The following is an 18301-nucleotide window of genomic DNA, read 5'->3' as shown; positions in this document are numbered from 1 at the left end:
CAGTTATTGATTTATTGCTGCTCATCTCCAGATCTACCCTTCATTGCCCAGTGTGTGGTACTAGACCGGGGCCCTGTAAACCTTCCTCTCTACCCAATGGCGTGATGTTAGGCTTCGTCAGTAGAGGGTTCTGGAGGGATACCGCAGGACAGCAGGAGAAAGGGACTTCTGCTCCTGGTTCTGGTGTGCTTTCTTTTCCTCTTACTCCTGTGGCTTTCCTGTGGCAGGGGATGAGGGGGAGGCACTCACCTCAAGCAAGTTTCAGTGGTACCCCCGCAGGCAGCTTCTGCGGAGTTCCACAAGTGTCCTAGCTGGCTTCCCAGTGAGACCAGCAGCACTCCCATGGGCGGCTTCTCAACAACTTTTCTAGTGTCCCAAAGAATCACGCTTTGCCTGCCAACTCCAGTCTGTAACAACACAATGAATTTCTGTGCCACTCATTGGGTTATAGCTATAAAGTCTTAATTTCAGCCTTGGGGGTGGGGACTCTCCAGATTTGTTCCTTCCTTGGGTACTCTGCCTCAGCCTTACAGTAGGCCCTGGGCTGCTCCCTCTATCTGCTGGTCTAGTATTCTACCACTGAGTAGCTAGTTCTCTGTTATTAGTTAATAATTCTTTATATTAAACTTCCCCTGTCCCAAGTATTGTGTGGCTTCTGTCTCCTAACTGGACCCTGAATGATACAGATAGAATGAAAGGGGATTATTTCATACAGCTCCCTCACTCAGGTGAGAAGATTGCACTAGAAGGACCAGAAAAGTAAATGCCTTGCCCAAGTCACACAGCCGGTGAGCAGTAGAATCAGGGGTGGAAGTCCCATCTCCAAACAGTCAATTTCAGTAGTGACTACACTATACTAACCCCACAGCATAGATATGCATTGAGTGAACAGATTGATGAATTAAACCCCTGAGAGCAAGGCTTTGTTGGGCAAGGTCAGGACAGAGAAAGCATGAAAGCCCCGGAGTCTTTGATAGTGATGAAGACAGTTATCACTGAGACAAGAAAAGTACAGTTGGGAGAGGCCAAGACCTCTTAGCAAAGAATTTGCCAGTTACTTCCCAATGGAACAGGCGAAACCAATAGCTTGACTTCAGCTCACAGATGACCCCAGGATTTGGGGGTAATTTCTTGAGGGCATTTGCCATCCTGGTTGCTGAGCCTAGAGCATCCTTTGCCAGAAGGCAGGTCTGTGTATCCCAATGCCCACCCACCAACTTTTCGGATCACCCAGGCTGCCCAAATATTCACCAGATGGTGGCAGCTGCCCTGGAGGGCTCTCAACCTAGTTGGTGTGTGGTATCCTAGAGGAGGCAGCTCTCTGTTGTGGATGAAAACTAATGGCAGTGGAGAGGGCCCCTCCAGAGCTACCCCCATCTCCCACCCACGCTCATGAGATCCCCGCAATCCACAAAGCAATGGTTTGGATTTTGTAATTAACAGTTTGTCTTTTAAAAGGATGGTTTTGGCATAGTGAGTGCTGGTACACAGTCTCTTTGAAGCATTGGCCTGGGCCCAGGAGTTGCTTCTAATTTCTAATTAGGGCATATTTAGATAGCAAGAGAAGAAAGGCCAGTCTAGCATTGTGATTAGAAGAAGGAGGTGGTGGGAAGGGTTAGCCTCAGGGAAACTTATTTTAGACAAGTTGTTTTGACAAGTTCAATAAAAGGAAGGGGATTCTAGGGGTAGCCAAACAGAGTGGAAAGAACACTAGCCTTGAAGTCCAGTTCCCAGAGGTCAAGTTCCAGCTCTGCTATTGATTGTACAATCCTGGGCAAGTCACTTTGCCATTGGATCCTCAATACTCTCACCTATGAAAGGTTGACCTAAATGATTTCTGGATCCCAGCAACAACAGTCTAAGAGATTATAGGATTCAGGGGCTCCTGGAAGGAAATAGGAAAGCACCTCTTCTCTTCCTCCACTGCTCCCTTCAAGAAATTGACTCCTGTGTGTTTCAGAGTAAATGTTATTCCTTAAAAGAATGAGGGTTTCACTTTGTACCTATCTAGGAACAAATGACCCAGAGTGCTTTTCTGATGCTTTCATTCATTCAGTTATTCTCTGAGCACTTTCTAAGGCTGAAGGCAGCAGCCAAGCCCTAATCGTCTTTCAGGGTCACCCTCAAACCTCCCCTCTACAAAGCTTTCCTGCCCCCTGGCACGCTCTAACTCCTTTTCTCATGGCAAATACTCATAGCATTTAGTGTCTGCTCCATTCATTTCATAATTAATCCTATAACCTATAGAGGTTAATCCATTAAATTGTTACTTTATTTCTCAAGTCCTGTTCTCAGAGCCTCAGTTCATTAACTCATTTCTCCATTTGTAGAGACATTTGTCATGCCTCTGTAACTAGACTGTGAGATCTCTAGGGTAGGAATTGGATCTTACACTTTGTATCTCCCACAGTCAAGTTCAGTGTCCTGCACATGGTTATTAGTGTTCAATTAATGATCCCTAATTGATTGGCCCATTAGCATTGTGGATGTACAAAGGCCTATAAGAGGAAGTTCTTGTCTTCAGGAAGGATTCAGCCTAAATGAGAAATATAGTTCAACCTGAAAAGTTAAGTGACAATGCAAGCAACATCCCTTGGCCTGTGATTCATTGTAAATAAATGCAATAAACCGATGGTTCCCAAATTTGCGACCTTGGATCCCTTGCAATCCATGGATTGTACTAAGCATCACAAATCCAAACACATTTCAGAAGGTGCATATGCTATTTTTTTCGAATGCATATTGTGCTTGGCAAAATATATAGCCACTTTAATGCCTAGGATTTCATGCTATCCTTTGTTCATCACGAACTTTTCTTTTCTCTCTCTCTCTTTTTTTTTTTGGTGAGGCAGATTGGCCCTGAGCTAACATCCATTGCCAATCTTCCTCTTTTTGCTTGAGGAAGATTGTCACTGAGCTAACATTTGTCCAGTCTTCCTCTATTTTGTATGTGGGATGCCGCCACAGTATGGCTTGATGAGCAGTGTGTAGGTCTGCACCCACAATCCGAACCTATGAACCCTGGACCATGGAAGTAAAGCACACATGAACTTAACCACTACCCCAGCAGGCCGGCCCCCATCATGAACTTTAAAAACAGGCGGAAAAAAGAACAATTATTGTCATGTAGGTTATGTGAACATTTTTTGAAGTTAAAAAGGAAGAATTATCATATCCAAATAGGGCTGTTCAAACCACTGGCATCGACAGCTGAAATTTAGAAAAGAAAGTGAACATTTTAGCCCAGGTGAATCAAAGGATTTTTTTTTCCTGAAAGGGATAGGATTTGAATTCACCCTTGAACAATGATTATATTTTTAACAGCAAGGTCATATCTGAGGTTCAACCCATTTCAGGTGCCCCAATGTATGCGAAAGGAGAAAGGCCACAAGACATACTACATGCTACAATTCTCGCCATGACAGGTCATGATATTTTAAGAGCAGAAGGTACACAGACGAATTGGAACACAGGCAGATGTAGATCTCAGTTTAATTAACTTACTTTGAGAGCCTCCAGAAAATTAGCAAAGCCATGAGAAACCATTCACTCTAGTAATATATACTGATCAGTTAGGAAACTCTGAAATCTATCTTATCAGATTTTTTAAAGTGCGCCTTCTAAGCACTGTAGACAACTGTGCAACTTCATCCACACCATCAAGACTTAATAAGGGAAATGGGTACAAGGAATCATATATACGCGGATTGTGCTGAAGTACAATGGCTTGTGTTTGTCATCAAAGGTGAATGGAGATGTGAGTATTAGTCCAAGATTTGCCAACAAACTAGCTGTGAATCACTTCTTGGGCAAGTCACTTTATTTTTCCAGGCTTCGATCTGATAAAGTGAGGGATTAGACCAAAGAATCTTTAAGGTCTCTTCCAACTGTTTCTGCCTGTTGGGTAGAGACTGTGGTGGGAAAAGCCATCTGTCCCCAGGGGAGCTGGCTGGTGCCACTGCTCTAGCCCTCTGTTCTAGGAGAAGTGGACAAGGGAGGAGAGGAGAGGAAAAGGAGATGACTTCCCCAATCAATCTGGAAAATGTCCCAAGAGGGTCTCGTCCCTATAGCCCTTTGGTAAAAGTCGTTCTCTCTGCAAGAGGTGACACCACTCTCTCCCTTCCTGACCTTTCCCTTTAGGCTAAAACTTACCAGTGAATCCAGTTTCTGTCTTTCTGCTTCTGAACTTGGTTTCATTGGCATCAGAAACATTGCCTGTTCACCCCCTGCACTGCTGGGAGGAGACGTGAGCAGCTCTTTGTGATGTGACATGGCCCAGCTCTTTCGGAAAACATTTGGGCTTGAAGATCACAGTGTTTAAAAATATTCATAGCCTTTTATCTTATAATCCTCCTTCCAGAAATCTATCATAGGGAAGTAATTCTAAATGTTGTTAAAAATTCAGGCAAAATGACATTCACCATCAAGTTGTATAATTTATAATTTCAAAAAATTGGAAGCAAGCTGAATGTCCAGAATAGGAGAATGGTTAAGTAAGCCATAGTTTATTGAAACAAAGAAATGTTGTGTTAACAAACGGTCTTAAAGAGTTTGAAATAAAAACTTGGAGGCTGCTTGTTTTGCAAAATGGAAAGTGGAGAAAGTGAGCTACAAAATTGATTATAGGGTGTGATTGCAGCTCTAGAAACAAAAAAATGAATACCAAAATTTCGAAAAGAAATACACCAAAATGTTAACAGTGGCATTTCTGGATGCTAGGATTCTATCTTGCTCTTATTTGTCTATTTTTTTAATTGATAAGCTTTTATTATTATCAGAATAAAAATGTGATTCAAATATAAAGAAACAGCTAGAGAAAATATTAACAATGAAACCTCTTTGTGACGGGAATACAAATATGATTAATTTTCCTTTTTAGGTTTTTCTGCTTTTTCCAAACTAGATATTATTTATATAACCAAAGGAAAAGTTTAAGAAAGCCCACATTGCAGGAGACCTTACCCGGGTGATTGTGGGGCTCCCACCCCAGCCGCCACCCCCACAGTGGCCCTGAGGAGACGGTGCCTTTACACGTTCATTAGCAGCTCAGTGGCTGCCAAAGGGGACCGGGCGGAAGGTGCTCTACTGTGCTTGTCACTAAATTTAGACCACAGGTGGCAGGAAGGACACAGGAGGAAGGACAAAGATCCAAGGGGGAGGCTGCTTAGGAAGTCTCAGGAACCTAAATGTGGGTTGTGCTGCTGAGTGGAAACACTGCTTCCAAACATCTCAGCCAGCCATGGCTGCACTGTTTGCCCTGACAGCTGGAAACAGACTCACTTGTCCATACAAATGCACAACCTGCGCACTACCAGCAGGAGTCCATGGAGAACTGGAGCCAACGGGACAAGTGACCCCACTAGATACTCTGGGGAGTGCTCTGTCGCTTCCGTCTGCCACTCCAAAGGCTGGCAGACTCCAGCTGCGGGGAAGTCAGATCCCACGGGCTAAAGTTGCAGGCAGGCTGGACAAAACCCAGGAAACACCTAGGAGTCCTTCCCTTCATCTCAAACATCTGGCATTGAAATGAAGAGTGAGGGCTCTGGAGTGACAGTCACATTTGTCTTCCAGCTCTTCCACTAACTAGCGGGGGGGTCTTGGACAAGCAGCTTGATCTGTGCTTCGGTTTCCCCATTTAGCATCGATCTAGGGCCTGACATATAGCCAAAGTTTGATAAACAGTGTTGAATGAACAGCAAGGAGTGAGATGGCATGGGCCTCATCAAGCAGGCCCCTGGGGAAGGCTCACAGCGGCTTCTCCACCTCAGGAAGAGAAGGTACAGTGTTCCCTGTTCCACACCCATACCCCGCTCATCTCAGACGAACCCCCGTCTGCCCATGCAGGCGTTTTTCTGGCTCTCCTCTTGATGGGCAGGCACACATTGACAATCCAGTCCGCAATTAAGTATTACTCAGTCTTGTCTCCACTGTCACCAGTACAACTTCATTCAACATCTGTTCAAATGCATGTGAAAGAAATACGTAATGAGTGGAGCTGGAAACATAGATATAAAAGGCCCAGTCCTCACCCTTGCCAAACTCATGGTTCAGCCAGAGGAGTGAGGACTAATTACAATTCCAAGTGCTAGGTATAAAGTAGAAGCCTGTATCACGTGCTCCCTGGGGGCCTCCAGTTGAGGGATGGAGGAGGAGGATGGGAAGGGTGAGGCAAGCCTTCACCTTTGAACTGATGCTGGAGGAGAAGCGATCTGCCTGACAAACGGCAGGTGTTCACACTGAATGAGAGCTATAGGGAGAGGAACAGAAGCCCTGGCTGCAGATAAAGGGGTGAGTCTGCTGAGCATGAGAAAGGGAGAATTCGCCTGTTCCGGGGATAGAGTGAAAAGATGTAGGGGCAGGGAGCTGAGTCCCTAAGTGTCAGCAAGAAGGCGTCTGGAGCCGGAGGGGATGAGGGGCCGGCAGGAGTGGCTCAAGCACTTGCCCCGGAGGCCAGCACCGGAGTTATGGAGCTCAGGATGCTGAGACGCTGTTTGGAAACCAACAGAGGGCTGAGGTTAGCCTCCAAGCTGTCATGGAGTTAAACAGAGACACACTGCAACAAAGACTGCAGGTGCAGGGAGCAGGGGGAAGCTCCAGGAAATAAGCCCCAGGACTCATGACTTGCAGGGAGAGCTTTGTTGTCACAGGCAGAGGGGTGGCCAAGAGCTATGCTGGGGGAGGATGCCTAGCGGCAGAGTTGGGGACAGCAGACTTTCCACCATTGGTTGGTGGGGCAGTGGGAGCTGCTTTTCTCCATCTGTCTCACAATCTTGCTTCTCTAACATATTTGCATCTTAGTCTTAACCACAATGTTATTATATTATCTTTAAGAATGTGGAAAAGCCCCGCACCCCCATTTCCCACCACCCCTACCCTGCTACACTGCCTCTAGTCACACACAGTGCAGTCCATCCAGGCTTGAGCCAAGTTTAGCCAGCCCACGAGGGTCAAGGGGGCCCCAGGGGACCTTAAACATAAAAGGAAAACTAACAGCACATCCAGGCGTTCCCAAGGGGCCGGCCAAGTGAATGTTGAAGCCCACACAAACTTCTCTAAGGGTTGAGAGGGGTGGGAGCGCTTCCTTTGGGTGGGCCTGAGGGGAAAGATAAATAAACAGGAATATCAGCATTCAGAGGAGAGGAGGAGGGAGCGGAGGCCACCCCAAATGCAGTGAGAACGTCAGGGTGTGCTGTGAGATGGAACACTTCCTCCACACCTCGCAGTTATACTGAATCGCTGTGTGGCCTCCAGACCTACAAGTGTCCCTGGCCCTGCAGTGGCTTCCTTTCAACCACCGGAGTAGAGACAGGGGCACATCAGGAGCTAGCCGCAGCGACCAGGCCACGCTGGGAATTCAAGCACAGGAGGGCACACTTGATGCCTGGCCTTTGTCTGTGCGTGTGCGTGTGCGTGTGCGTGTGCATATGTGTGTGTGAAATGGAGTTTGCCCGCCAATGGATCAGGCCCACCAGCAACAACTGCTCCGGCAGTGGGGGATTTGGGGCTCCCTCCGAGGCCAGTGCAGCTAATTTAAGTCATCTCTCTGCTGGAACTTAGTTAAAATGAAGTCTTAGTAGGATTCTTCCAGCAGGCGCTGTGGTTAAACAGAAATTCCTCTTAAATGATGTCTGAAGAGTGAGTCAAAATAAAGCCAGAAAGCTAGGAATGAGTAACTCCAGGACGGAGCAGGAGCTGGGTGGAGAGGACGTTCGCACAGAGGACACGGGCCCGAGTGGAAGGGAGGGGTGGCTGCCCGGCCTGGCACCTCCAGGCGTGGTCTTCTGCTCTCTCCCCACCAGCCGCTGTTCTGGAGGGTGTATTTTGGCTGAACTTCACTAATTATCGTCAAGCCCCCCTTTTAGTCAAAATAAAGTTCCTTTTTCTTTTTAAAATGCACCACTGCTCAATATAGAAACATTAGAAAACATAGACAAGTAAAAGGAAGAAATGGCAAAATATCCATAATCTTACCTACTTTAAACAATCATTAGTAACGCCATGTTAGATAATTAAAATACCCTCCTAGATAAATATACTTATTTTTTTACAATTTGTATAATATTTTACACTGTTAATACTGTGTTAGATATATACCCTCCTAGGTAAATATATATATTTGTGTTATTATACGTAATATAATACATATTACACATAATATAAAATATATTATACTAACATAATATATATATTATACACACACACAAATGTACCTTTTTCAAACAAAAATGGGTCCATTCCATATATACCGTTTTTGTGATTTTTTCCCCTCTTTCACTTAACATTTTCTGTGGCCGTAGATAGATTTTTCAGTATCATTTTAATGCCTGCATACTATCCTATTACCTGAAGTACTAAGTTTATTTAACCAGTCCCCTGTTGCTGGACACTTAGGTTATTCCAACTTTTTCTCTATCAATAACAGTATTGTAATGAACATTCATGCAGCTAAATATTTGCATAAATTCTTACTGCTTTTTCTGGGCACACTCCCAGAAGTCAAATTGCTTGCAGCTTCTTTATTTTCATATGTTAGGAAAACGAAACCCGGAGATTGGCCTAAAGTACTACAAAAACAAGAAAAGGTGTTGGGGCGAGGGAATGGACAACCCAGAACCAGCGCCCAGGCCTATCAGCTCCAGGTGCAGTGCTGTTGACAAGGAAGGAACTCCCCAGATTCCTCTGACATTTGGAAACACGAGCTGTGAGAATGGAGCCCACAATTATATTACAACTTCTTGTAAAGGCAAGGGCTCTTAATTCAAAGTCATCTGTGGGAGTTACTCATCTTCCAGAGCCTCAAGTCTGGGATACTCTTGGAATGTGTGCTGGTACATCAGACCTGTCAATATTTAGCCACCTTTAGCGTGCTGGGACATTGCATCTCTATACCTTCTTTCTCTCCTGCTGGCCACAGGTGAATTGGGACATATATGTTTTTTGAAGTTCTCTAGGAATTTCCTGGTCCATTATGACGGTGCCTACTTCTCACTTAACATCTCTGCCCTGAGGGTATTTGGAGAATAGTCCAAAGGCCTCCGAACAGAAACACAAATTGTCCTATTTATGAGACAGCAGGGTGAGATTCTTCCCACTCATCCACCTCAGTAGTACAATTTAAATTGAGTCCCCTAGTGGCTGAATCTGTACACTAATAATCTTCCTCCAAGGAGGGAGGGGGTGAGTGGGGAAGGGGCGCTGGGGCAGGCAGCAGATTTATACAGGAGTACAAGTGGGGGTATAGACAAAAGAAGAGAGTGTGCAGTGAAGTCAAAAGAGCGTTGGCCTGGCAGTAAGGAGACTGGGCTCCAGCTCTGTCAGTGTGCTGTGTGGTTTTGAGGAAGTTGCTTTCTACTCTGGTCCTGTTTCTTCATCAGTAACCCAGGGGCACGAGACCAGATGAGTTCTGCTGTCTCTGTCTGCATTAGCTGCTTTGCTGTTTTCCTCACCCATTTGATAAATTTGTTTAGTAACACAGTTTAGAGCATTCCTTTTGTGACTTTTGACAGTCTTTTGCGTTTTCTGAATCTGACAAATGCGTTGCCAGTAACTGGTCTCATGTTAATGTCATGGTAAAACTCGAAGGCAAGCTTTGACATTCTGATGTCACTGTCAAAGCCCTTCAGTCACCTCTCCTATAGCAAGAAGCTCTCGTTTATAGTTGTCCATGCCCCTGTATTTAAAGCCTAGAACATGGGGCCTCCAGGAGCTAGGAACGTCCACCTCATGCACACCTGGATAACTCCCCACTTCTGCCTCCTTTCTGTAGGGACTTCGGGTCACCAGGGACTACAGAGTTGGGAGGGAGATTTCGTCCAGGATGTTAGCCTGATCAAGTGATAGTGGCTGCCTCAAGGCTGCCTCAAGGGTTGTACAGAAAAGGACTCTAAGCCACTTCTATTCTCATCCAGAAAGGCTGCCATGTCTGCCAGGAGAAAGGTACGTGGGGAAGCAGTGACATCTCACTCTCCCTGGCCTACTCTATGCGAATCAGGATCTCTGCTCCAGTCCCAGTTTTCCAATGGGTCCCTACGCTCCAGGGTGGTGATACAGACAATCAGTCTCTCAGGGAGCAGGAGCTTGTGGAGAAGGCGGTGCTGGCACTATGAAGTGGGCCTGCACTCCATCCCAGCCTTCCAGCAGCATGGAGGCAACCCGTCTCCTTTCTCTTGTATGCTAGGCTTCCCCAAATGACATTCTCCCAGCGGGTGACAGGTTATCCTTTCCAAGCCTTCTCTTGATTAGAATTTTAAGTTTTCTCCTGTATCACACTTTTTTGAGGAAGAGGTAGGGTGGGTACTCACAATGAAATTGGCTCTGAGCCTCTGTTTCCCATCAGGAGGATGCTGGCTGGATCATTTACGGGCTGCAAGTTGGAACTTCAAAGAGAATCCACTATCTTCTCCTGGCAATAAAAGATTTAGAAGCCAGCACCCAGGGAAGTGTTTGATGTTTTCCCCTCAATCTTTCCATGTGAATGCGAAGTAAAGCAAGTTTTAAATGGTTACTAGCCGAACGGTAAGGTATGGAGCAGAAAACCCTTGAAGGGTTTTAAAAGCAGACTTCCTAACTAGGGAGAGCATGCAGCTCTGTTCATGGCAGCGTGATCTACTGGACAAGCCAAGATGTGGAATCAGGAAGCTAGAGCTCTACTTTCAGCCTTGTCACTCACTGAGAAAGTGACTTCCCCTCTCTGTGCCTCAGTTTCCCCATCTGTCACCTGCCCTGCCCACCTCAAAGGGTTTTAGGGATGATCTAATGAGAGAAAGGATGTGAACATGCTTTGAAACGAAGGCTCAAGAACTATATAAATGGAAGGGATGATTGTTTGTTTTCGTAAGTGGAGTTGTCTCTTTGCCATCACCACTGGAGAGGCTGTTTGGACTGTAAGTATTTGGCCTCTGAACTTTCACTGTGGGCTCGAGCAGCTGTGGGTGGCAGGAATGCGGGGAGGGAGGAAATATCAGAGTTAGCAAGCACGGGCGTCAGTCTCAGAGTTGGCCAGATTTCTAGGAGAAAAAAAATTCTCAAGTAGCTCTTTGTGGTCATGAAGAATACACTTATGTGATTGTTTTGAATGTTTTAGAGGCTGAAGAAAAGCTTTAAGGGACACATTACGATGGACAACAATAGAGTTACTCATTCAGCCCAGGCGGCACAGATCCACATGAAATGAGAATAGAAGAAATTATCGAAATAATTCAACACACTTCTTCCTTCTAGCATGTACACACACACACACACACGGTTTATTACATCCACAGTGATTCAAATAATGGTTTCAATTCTTCCTTTTTTGCACCTAGTCAGAGCCTTTCCAGACTTCAAAGTTCTTCCCAATTCCTTTCTCATTTTATTCTCAGTGCCAAGCACATATCTGGCTCATAGCAGGCATTCAGTAAGTTTCTGATCAATGAAATACCATCTAATCTGGGGTATATTATTACAGAAATGGCCCCCAATGAATCATGTCTCTCTGAATCCATGTCCTTGGGTAGCCCCTTCCACAGTGACTCTGGGCGTGGCCACATGATTTGCTTTTGCTTATGGGACCTTAGCAAACATGATACAAATAGGGACTTGAAAAGGACATCAGAACATGCACACTATATGAAGAAGCGTGGGCTACCCTGCTGGAGACACAGGGCCCAGTCAACAGCCAGGTCCAACCACCAGTCATGTGAGTGAGGCCATTTTAGACCCTCCAGTCCCCATCAAGCCACCAGATGACTTCAGCCAGACAAGGTCAGCAGAAGAAGTGCCCAGCTAAGATCAGCTGAGTGGCCGGCCCATAAAATCATGACAAAATATAATTGTAATTTTGAGGCACTGAATTTTGGGTTGGTGCGTTATACAGTAATAATTAAGATACTAATTTTTAAAAAAATGTATAGACACCTTTAGACCAGAAATGATAGATATGTTACATCTAGTCTATCAACTTTAATTGATCAGTAGTGTCTTCCCGGAAGCTTGTGTTGAGAAGAATTTGCTTTTTAATTTTTTTTCATTTATTTATTTTCAGATGTACATCATAATATATTTCGAATTCTGTGTAGATTACACCACGTTCACCACCCGAAACTAATTATAGTCCATCCCCTCATATGTGAGCTTAATCACCCCTTTCCCCTCTCTCCTCCCCTCTTCCCCTACAGTAACCACCAATCCAATCTCCAGTGCTATGTGTTTGTCGTTGTTTTTATCTTCTATTTATGAGTGAGATCATATGGTATTTGACTTTCTCCCTCTGGCTTATTTCACTCAGTGTAATACCCTCCAGGTCCATCCATGTTGTCACAAATGGCCGGATTTCATCTTTTCCTATGGCTAAGTAGTAGTCCATCGTGTATAAATACCACATCTTCTTTATCCATTCGTCCCTTAATGGGCACCGAGGTTGCTTCCAAGTCTTGGCTATTGTGCATAATGCTGCAATGAACATAGGGGTGCAAGTATCTTTATGCCTTTGTGTTGTCAAGTCCTTTGGATAAATACCCAGCAATGGGATAGCTGGGTCATATGGTAGATCTATCCTTAATTTTCTGAGGATACTCCATACTGCTTTCCATAGTGGTTGCATCAGTTTGCACTCCCACCAGCAGTGAACAAGGGTTCCCCTCTCTCCACATCCTCTCCAACATTTGTTGTTTCCTGTCTTGTTAATTATAGCCACTCTGACCGGAGTGAGGTGATACCTCATTGTAGTTTTGATTTGCATTTCCCTGATAGCTAATGATGTTGAGCATCTTTTCACATGCCTGTTGGCCATCCGTATATCTTCTTTGGAGAAATCTCTGTTCAGATCTTTTGCCCATTTTCTAACTGGATTGTTGGTTTTTTTGTTGTTGAGCTGTATTAGTTCTTTGTATACTTTGGATATTAACCCCTTATCTGATATATGGTTTGCAAATATCTTCTCCCAATTGTTAGGTTGTCTTTTCGTTTTGTTGATGGTTTCCTTTGCTGTGCAGAAGCTTTTTAGTTCGATGAAGTCCCATTTGTTCATTTTTTCTTTTGTTTCCCTTGCCCGGCAGACATGGGACTTGAAAATATGCTACTCAGACCGATGTCAAAGAGCATACTGCCTATGTTTTCTTCTAGAAGTTTCATGGTTTGGGTCTTACATTCAAGTCTTTAATCCATTTTGAGTTGATTTTTGTGCATGGTGTAAGGGAATGGTCTGCTTTCATTCTTTTGCATGTGGCTGTCCAGTTTTCCCAACACCATTTATTGAAGAGACTCTCCTTTCTCCATCGTATGCTCTTGGCTCCCTTGTCGAATATTAGCTGTCCATAAACGTGTGGGTTTACTTCTGGGCTCTCAATTGTGTTCCATTGATCTGTGTGTCTGTTTTTGTGCCAGTACAATGCTGTTTTGGTTACTCTGGCTTTGTAGTATATTTTGAAATCAGGGAGTGTGATACCTCGAGCTTTGTTCTTTTTTCTCAGGAATCCTTTGGCTATTCGGGGTCTTTTGTTGTTCCATATAAATTTTAGGATTCTTTGTTCTATTTCTGTGAAAAATGTTGTTGGAACTTTGATAGGGATTGTGTTGAATCTATAGATTGCTTTAGGAAGCATGGACATTTTAATGATGTTAATTCTTCCAGGCCAAGAGCACAGAATATCTTTCCATTTCTTTGTGTCTTCTTCGATTTCTTTCAACAATGTTTTATAGTTTTCGGTGTACAGATCTTTCACCTCTTTGGTTGAGTTTATTCCTAGGTATATTATGCTTTTTGTTGTAATTGGAAATGGGATTGTATTCTTAATTTCTCTTTCTGCTACTTCGTTGTTAGTGTATAGAAATGCCACCTATTTTTGCACGTTGATTTTGTATCCCATGACTTGACTGTATTTCTTTATTGTTTCTAAAAGTTTTTTAGTGGAATCTTTAGGGTTTTCTAGATACAAAATCATATCATCTGCAAAGAGTGACAGTTTCACTTCTTCTTTTCCAATGTGGATCCCTTTTATTTTTTTTTCTTGCCTGATTGCTCTGGCTAGGATTTTCAATACTATGTTAAATAAGAGTGGTGACAGTGGGCATCCTTGTCTGGTTCCTGTTCTTCGAGGGATAGCTTTCAGTTTTTCTCCATTAAGAATGATATTTGCTGTGGGTTGTCATATATGGCCTTTATTATGTTGAGGCACTTTCCTTCTATACCCATTTTATTTAGAGTTTTTATCATAAATGGATGCTGTATCTTGTCAAATGCTTTCTCTGCATCTATTGAGATGATCATGTGATTTTTATTCTTCATTTTGTTAATGTGGTGTATCACGTTGATAGATTTGTGGATGTTGAACCATCCCTGCATCCCTGGAATGAAACCCACTTGATCATGATGTATGATCTTTTTAATGTATTGTTGTATTTATTTGCTAGTATTTTGTTGAGGGTTTTTGCATCGATGTTCATCAGTGATATTGGCCTGTAATTTTCTTTTTTTGTGTTGTCCTTGTCTGGTTTTGGTATCAGGATAGTGTTGGCTTTGTAGAATAAGTTAGGAAGCCTCCCCTCCTCTTCAGTTTTTTGGAAGAGTTTGAGAAGGATAGGTATTAAGTCTTCCTTGAATGTTTGGTAGAATTCACCAGGGAAGCCATCTGGTCCTGAAATTTTATTTTTTGGGAGGTTTTTGATTCCTGTTTCGATCTCCTTACTGGTGATTGGTCTATTCAAATTTTCTACTTCTTCTTGGTCCAGTTTTGGAAGTTGTATGTTTCTTAAAATCTATCCATTTCTGCTAGGTTATTCAATTTGTTGGCATATAGCTTTTCATAGTATTCTCTTATTATCTTTTGTGTTTCTGAGGTGTCCGTTGTAATCTCTCCTCTTTCATTTCTGATTTTATTTATTTGAGCCTTCTCTCTTTTTTTCTTGGTGATGAGTCTAGCTATGGGTTTGTCAATTTTGTTTATCTTTTCAAAGAACCAGCTCTTGGTTTCATTAATTTTTTCTATTGTTTTTTAGTCTCTATTTCCTTTATTTCTGCTCTGATTTTTATTATTTCGTTCCTTCTGCTGATTTTGGGCTTTATTTGTTGTTCTTTTTCCAGTACCTATAGATGCACTTTTAGATTGTCTATTTGGGATTTTTCTTCCTTGTTGAGGTAGGACTGAATTGCTATAAACTTCCCCTTAGAACCGCTTTTGCTGTATCCCACAGATTTTGGCATGTCATGTTTTCATTTTCATTTGTCTCCAGGAAGTTTTTGATTTCTTCATTGACCCAATCGTTGTTCAGTTGCATTTTGTTTAATCTCCACATTTTTGTGGCTTTTCTGGTTTTCTTCCTGTAGTTGATTTCTAGTTTCATAACTTTGTGGTCAGAAAAGATGCATGGTATTATTTCCATCTTCTTAAATTTATTGAGACTTGTTTTGTGGCCTAATATGTGATCAATCCTGGAGAATGTTCCATGGGCATTTGAAAAGAATGTCTATTCTGTGGGTTTTGGATGGAATGTTCTGTATATATCTACTAAGTCCATCTGGCCTAATGTGTCCTTTAAGGCCAGTGTTTCCTTATTGATCTTATGTTTGGATGATCTATCATTGGTGTAAGTGGAGTGTTAAAGTCCCCCAATATTATTGTGTTACTGTGTATTTCTCCTTTTATGTCTGTTAATAATTGCTTTATATATTTAGGTGCTCCTATGTTGGGTGCATAGATATTTACAAGTGTTATATTTTCTTGTTGGATTGTTCCCTTTATCGTTATGTAGTGCCCATCTTTGTCTCTTGTTACAGTTTTTGTTTTAAAGTCTATTTTGTCTGATATAAGTATTGCTACCCCTGCTTTCTTTTCTTTGCCATTTGCATGGAATATCTTTTTCTATCCTTTCACTTTCAGTTTGTGAATGTCTTTAGGTCTGAAGTGCGCCTCTCGTATGCAGCATGTACATGGGTCTTGTTTTTTTATCCAATTGGCCACCATATGGCATTTGATTGGAGCATTTAGTCCATTGACATTTAAAGTAGCTATTGATAAATATGTATTTATTGCCATTTTGTCACTTTTTTTTTCTGGGTGTTTTAGTAGTTCTCTGTTGTTTTCTTTTTCTCTTGTTCTCTTCCCTTGTGGTTTGATGGCTATCTTTAGTAATATGTTTGATTTCTTTTGTCTTACTTTTTTTTCCTGCTTGTTATAGGTTTCTGATTTGTGATTTACCATGAGGATCCTATTTAATATTCTATGCATATAACAGTCTATATTGAGTTGATAGACTCTTTAGCTTGACCTCTTTCTAAAAGCTCTACTTTTTCACTCCCCTCCTCCGACATGATGTGTTTTTCAAATCATATATAGTCTCTTGTTTAGTGTGTGTCTATCCATTACCCTCTTATCATTGAAATAGGTGATTTTAGTACATTTGTCTTTTAACCTTCATATTATTTTCACAGGTAGTTGATCTGCTGCCTTTACTATATTTTTACCTTACAAGTGATTTTATTGCCTGGTTTTTTGTTGTTGCTGTTTTGGTTTTTTTGATAATGTTTTTTAAATCTCTATTTGTGGTCATTGCTTTCCCACTTAAATAAGTCCCTTCAGCATTTCTTGCAGAACTGGTTTCTTGGTGATAAACTCCTTTAATTTTTGCTTGTCTGGGAAGCACTTTATCTCTCCTTCCATTCTGAATGACAACCTTGATGGATAGAGTATTCTTGGCTGTAGGTTTTTTCCTTTTAGCACTTTAAATACGTCGTGCCATTCTCTTCTCGCCTGTAGGGCCTTGGCTGAGAAGTCCGCTGATAGCCTGATGGGCTTCCCTTTATATGTCGCTTGTGGTCTTTCTCTTGCTGCTTTTAGGATTCTCTCTTTGTCTTTAATTTTTGACATTTTAAGTATAATTGGTGTGGGCCTCTTTGGGCTTATCTTCTTTGGAGCTCTCTGTGCTTCCTGAACTTGGATGTCTGTTTTCTTCCTCAGGTTAGGAAAACTTTTGTCTATTATTTCTACAAATAAATTTTCTGCCCCTTTCTCTCTCTCTTCTCCTTCTGGGACACCTATAATCCGAATGTTAGCATGCTTGATATTGTCCCAGAGTTCCCTTAGACTGTTCTCATTCTGTCTAATTCTTTTTTCTCTTTTCTGTTCTGCTTGGGTGATTTCCTCTAGTCTTTCGTCTAGCTCGCTGATCCGCTCTTCTGCTTCCTCTACTCTGCTATTGAGTCCCTCTAGAGAATTTCTCATTTCCAGTATTGTAGTCTTCATTTCTGACTGTTTTTTTATATCCTCCAGTTCTTTGCTGATGTGCTGTGTCCATCCATTCTTCTCCCCATATCTGTGAGCATCCTCATGATAATTTGTTTGAACTCTTTGTCAAGTAGGTCACTAGTTTCTGTTTCATTTAGTCCTTTTTCTGGGGTTTTGTACTGTTCCCTTGCTTGGAAGGCATTTCTTTGCCTCCTCATCATACCTCGTTCTCTGTGCTTATTTCTATGTATTAGGTGAGTGGGCTATGTCTCCTGATCTTGGAGAGGTGGCCTTATGTATGAGATGCCTTATGAGGCCCAGCAGTGTGCTTCCGTCTCATCACCAGTCCATAAGAACCAGGAGTGACCCCTTTGTGAGCTACTTGTGTCCTGCTGTGGCAGGGTTGCTCCCACTGCTGGTACCCAGGCAGTCTAATCTTTCCTTCCCTGGCCAGCTGTTTGTAAATCCAGTTTGGGGAGCCTCAGCACTGTTTGCTACAAAGTCTATCAGCACACTCCTATTGCAGTTTTCCTCTTAATTGGGTTGGTACCCAGTGTAGCTGGTTGCTAGGCTCAGGGGCATACAGTTGTGATAGGCCTCAGGCCTACAAGGCTGTTGTCCGTTCTCTTGGGAGTGCAGCTGAGTGGGGCTGGCCCTAGGCACAGGGGCACTCAATTGTTTCAGGCTTTGGAAGGTGGGGATGATCCTTTTTATGGCTATTTGTGAAACACAGGTCTTCTGCTGCTGATAAGCCTCACCCCCCACAGGACGACATACACCGTCAACACAGTCCTGGTCGTGCACACTTCTCAATCCCCTGGAGCGTACCCCGACACCACACTGCAGGGGCCCCCACTTCTCCACCTATGCTCCCCACAGTTCACCTGGTCCTCACACGGGCCCTTTCCCACAGAGGCAGACACCCTTGCGTGCCTGTAGAGGATCAAGACACCAGTCAATGCAGGCTGAAAAGTAGCCTGAGGGCTTGCTGTTAGGTGGGGCCAGTCCCTAGGGCGGGTTGCCTGCCCTGGCTGAACTGGATTAAATCTGTGCTCTAGTGGGCATGGCAGACCCCTGGGCTAAAAGGCCAAGGGATGAACCTC

Source organism: Equus caballus, chromosome 1 (genome assembly GCF_041296265.1).
Source record: "Equus caballus isolate H_3958 breed thoroughbred chromosome 1, TB-T2T, whole genome shotgun sequence".
NCBI classification, from domain to species: Eukaryota; Metazoa; Chordata; class Mammalia; order Perissodactyla; family Equidae; genus Equus; species Equus caballus.
The sequence above is the reverse complement of the archived record's forward strand: the minus strand, read 5'-3'. Positions refer to the sequence as shown.